This window comes from Babylonia areolata, chromosome 10 (genome assembly GCF_041734735.1).
Source record: "Babylonia areolata isolate BAREFJ2019XMU chromosome 10, ASM4173473v1, whole genome shotgun sequence".
Classification (NCBI taxonomy): Eukaryota; Metazoa; Mollusca; class Gastropoda; order Neogastropoda; family Buccinidae; genus Babylonia; species Babylonia areolata.
In genome coordinates, this window is record NC_134885.1 from 42,092,027 (window position 1) to 42,097,026 (window position 5,000).

Sequence of the window (5,000 nt, forward strand, 5' to 3'; positions counted from 1 at the left end):
TCTGCACATCAACAACTGTACAGCAATATGTCAGTGTAGTTATCATGTCTGCACATCAAGACCTGTACAGCAAAGTGTCAGTGTAGTTATCATGTCTGCACATCAAGACCTGTACAGCAATATGTCAGTGTAGTTATCATGTCTGCACATCAAGACCTGTACAGCAATATGTCAGTGTAGTTATCATGTCTGCACATCAACAACTGTACAGCAACGTGTCAGTGTAGTTATCATGTCTGCACATCAAGACCTGTACAGCAACGTGTCAGTGTAGTTATCATGTCTGCACATCAAGAACTGTACAGCAACTTGTCAGTGTAGTTATCATGTCTGCACATCAAGACCTGTACAGCAATATGTCAGTGTAGTTATCATGTCTGCACATCAAGACCTGTACAGCAACGTGTCAGTGTAGTTATCATGTCTGCACATCAACAACTGTACAGCAACGTGTCAGTGTAGTTATCATGTCTGCACATCAACAACTGTCCAGCGACGTGTCAGTGTAGTTATCATGTCTGCACATCAACAACTGTCCAGCGACGTGTCAGTGTAGTTATCATGTCTGCACATCAAGAACTGTACAGCAACGTGTCAGTGTAGTTATCATGTCTGCACATCAAGACCTGTACAGCAACGTGTCAGTGTAGTTATCATGTCTGCACATCAAGAACTGTACAGCAATATGTCAGTGTAGTTATCATGTCTGCACATCAACAACTGTACAGCAATATGTCAGTGTAGTTATCATGTCTGCACATCAACAACTGTACAGCAATATGTCAGTGTAGTTATCATATCTGCACATCAACAACTGTACAACAATATGTCAGTGTAGTTATCATGTCTGCACATCAAGACCTGTACAGCAACGTGTCAGTGTAGTTATCATGTCTGCACATCAAGACCTGTACAGCAATATGTCAGTGTAGTTATCATGTCTGCACATCAAGACCTGTACAGCAATATGTCAGTGTAGTTATCATGTCTGCACATCAAGACCTGTACAGCAACGTGTCAGTGTAGTTATCATGTCTGCACATCAAGACCTGTACAGCAACGTGTCAGTGTAGTTATCATGTCTGCACATCAACAACTGTACAGCGAACGTGTCAGTGTAGTTATCATGTCTGCACATCAACAACTGTCCAGCGACGTGTCAGAGTAGTTATCATGTCTGCACATCAACAACTGTCCAGCGACGTGTCAGTGTAGTTATCATGTCTGCACATCAAGAACTGTCCAGCGACGTGTCAGTGTAGTTATCATGTCTGCACATCAACAACTGTCCAGCGACGTGTCAGTGTAGTTATCATGTCTGCACATCAAGACCTGTACAGCAACGTGTCAGTGTAGTTATCATGTCTGCACATCAACAACTGTCCAGCGACGTGTCAGTGTAGTTATCATGTCTGCACATCAACAACTGTACAGCAACGTGTCAGTGTAGTTAGCTAGTCTTCCTCAACAACTGTACAGCAACGTGTCAGTGTAGTTAGCTAGTCTTCCTCAACAACTGTACAGCAACGTGTCAGTGTAGTTATCATGTCTGCACATCAACAACTGTCCAGCGACGTGTCAGTGTAGTTAGCTAGTCTTCCTCAACAACTGTACAGCAACGTGTCAGTGTAGTTATCATGTCTGCACATCAACAACTGTCCAGCGACGTGTCAGTGTAGTTAGCTAGTCTTCCTCAACAACTGTACAGCAACGTGTCAGTGTAGTTAGCTAGTCTTCCTCAACAACTGTACAGCAACGTGTCAGTGTAGTTATCATGTCTGCACATCAACAACTGTCCAGCGACGTGTCAGTGTAGTTATCATGTCTGCACATCAACAACTGTCCAGCGACGTGTCAGTGTAGTTAGCTAGTCTTCCTCAACAACTGTACAGCAACGTGTCAGTGTAGTTAGCTAGTCTTCCTCAACAACTGTACAGCAACGTGTCAGTGTAGTTAGCTAGTCTTCCTCAAGAACTATACAGCAACGTGTCAGTGTAGTTATCATGTCTGCACATCAAGAACTGTCCAGCGACGTGTCAGTGTAGTTAGCTAGTCTTCCTCAACAACTGTACAGCAACGTGTCAGTGTAGTTATCATGTCTGCACATCAAGAACTGTCCAGCGACGTGTCAGTGTAGTTAGCTAGTCTTCCTCAAGAACTGTCCAGCGACGTGTCAGTGTAGTTAGCTAGTCTTCCTCAAGAACTGTACAGCAACGTGTCAGTGTAGTTAGCTAGTCTTCCTCAACAACTGTACAGCAACGTGTCAGTGTAGTTAGCTAGTCTTCCTCAACAACTGTACAGCAACGTGTCAGTGTAGTTAGCTAGTCTTCCTCAACAACTGTACAGCAACGTGTCAGTGTAGTTAGCTAGTCTTCCTCAACAACTGTACAGCAACGTGTCAGTGTAGTTAGCTAGTCTTTCGGAGGAGACAAGGAATTAAGATCCAGTGAATGACATGAACGTAGCGAGAGAGAGAGACAGAGACAGAAACAGAGAGACAGACAGACAGACAGAGACAGAGAGTTAGAGACAGAGACAGGGATGTACAAATACAGAGACAGACAGACAGGGAGGGAGAGAGAATAAGAGTGAGACAGAGACAGAGAGAGAGGGAAAGAGACAGACAGACAGACAGACAGACATAGAGACAGACAGACAAACGCAAAGATAGTAAGACAGAGAGAAAGAGACAGACCTACAGAGTGAAGACAGACAGACAGACAAACGGATCAATTGGGAGAGAGACAGACAGAGACAGAGAAAGAGACAGAAAGACAGAGGCAGACAGACAGACAGACAGACAAACGGATCAACTGGGAGAGAGACAGACAGAGACAGAGAAAGAGACAGAAAGACAGAGGCAGACAGACAGATAGACAGACAAACGGATCAATTGGGAGAGAGACAGACAGAGACAGAGAAAGAGACAGAAAGACAGAGGCAGACAGACAGACAGACAGACAAACGGATCAATTGGGAGAGAGACAGACAGAGACAGAGAAAGAGACAGAAAGACAGAGGCAGACAGACAGACAGACAGACAGAAAACAGAAACAGACTTAAGGGCAAACAAAGAGTGCTCAAGCAAGATCATAACGACAGCTGTGAACACAAGATTCCCCCCACCCCACACACCTCCAACTCCACCACCACTCAGTCTCACAAACACTGCACCAGCAAAGAACAATGAAGACTGAAGGTTGGGTGGTGGTGGTGGTGGTGGTAATGCCGGTGGTGGTGGTGGTGGTGGTGGTGGTAATGCCGGTGGTGGTGGTGGTGGTGGTGGTGGTTTGAGAGTATAAGGTTTATGTCATGTCGCCCATTCATTCCTGAAGGCGGACCTTGGCCATTTCCGGTGTCAAAGGTTTCTCGCTGCGATGTCGCCTGAAGCACCGACCTGAATCCAAAAGGCTGCTTGGCTGCTGCTGCTGTCGAAGACTCTGTTTCCTCTGTTGTTATTTGCGTCGCTGCGGAGTTGTCTCAAAGTACCGCTTTTCTCGAAAATGACGGCCGTGAACACAGCGGAGAATACAGACGTAAGTTGGTAGGATGTCGTGTACAGACTGACGTGTTGCTGAAGGACTGCTCGAGAGCAGACTCCAGGAAGCACGTTTGGGGGTCCATGAGAGAGAGGGAAGGGAGAGAGACAGAGACAGAGAGAGAGAGAGAGCTGGTGGTGGTGTGAGGGTGGTATAGTGTGGGGATGGTGGTGGTGGTGGTGGTGGATGCGGTGTTGGGCCAGGGTGGTGGTGGCGGTGGGGGTCTGGGGGTGAGGGTGCGGGGGGCGGGAAGGAGGGAAGGGGGGAGGGTTGGCTGTGGAAGCTGGGTGATGTGTGTGGAGAGTTAAGAGAGGATGTGAGGTGAAGGACGCAGACTGGGATGTTGAGAGGGGTGAGGGGGGTTGGCGTGTATACATACATACATACATTCATACACACATACATACAATGAATATACAAAGAATATACACATGCATTCATGCATACATACATACATACAATGAATATACACATGCATCCATGCAGACAGACATTCATATATACGTACATACATACATACAGACAGACATACAATGAATGCACAATGAATATATACATGCATGCATGCATACAGACAGACAGATAGACAGACAGACAAACAAACAAACATACATACGTACGTACATACATACATACATAGATATAGAGAGATAGAGACAGACAGAGACAGACACGGGTATTACAGATGTTTGACTTTCGCACCGGTCAGACGACTTCCACAATGACATTTCAAGTTTTGAACTTGTTGGCAGAGGTTTTTATTTATTTATTTATTTATCTATTTGTTTGTTTGTTTGTTTGTTTATCTGTCTTTTCATTTATTCATTTATTTATTCATTCATTTTACGAGCTTCCACATAAACCCGGTCATTAATGTCGCAACTAAACACGAGGGGCGGGGGATGGGGGCGGGGGGGGGGGGAGGGGGGAACTTTCCTGTTTTTATGTGCCAGCGACGTCTCCCTTTATCGCAATACAATAGGCCAGACATGAAGTGCGCAGTGTGACAGATGGTGACAAGCACCACCTTTTTTACACGATCGATATCTTTCAGGAGACAAACTTGGCCGAATCAGCTAGGCGGTGGAAACCTGATCCGACTGAGGCCTCCATTTAGGCGTGCTGTTGGGTTGTGCCCCTTGGAAAGGCATTTTTCTTCGATTTTTTATTTTTTTTTCCTCTCTCACTCTCCCCAGCTGTGAAAGGGGTATCATGATTTCGGTTAGGGGGTAGGTTGAAACAGCTGAAGGAGAGGTTAGGGCCCCGTCTTCCTATGCTGAGCCCTGGACACAGTGGGTAGGAATTCACTGCCTTCCTATGCTGAGCCCTGGACATAGTGGATAGGAATTCACTGCCTTCCTATGCTGAGCCCTGGACACAGTGGATAGGAATTCACTGCCTTCCTATGCTGAGCCCTGGACACAGTGGATAGGGATTCACTGCCTTCCTATGCTGAGCTCT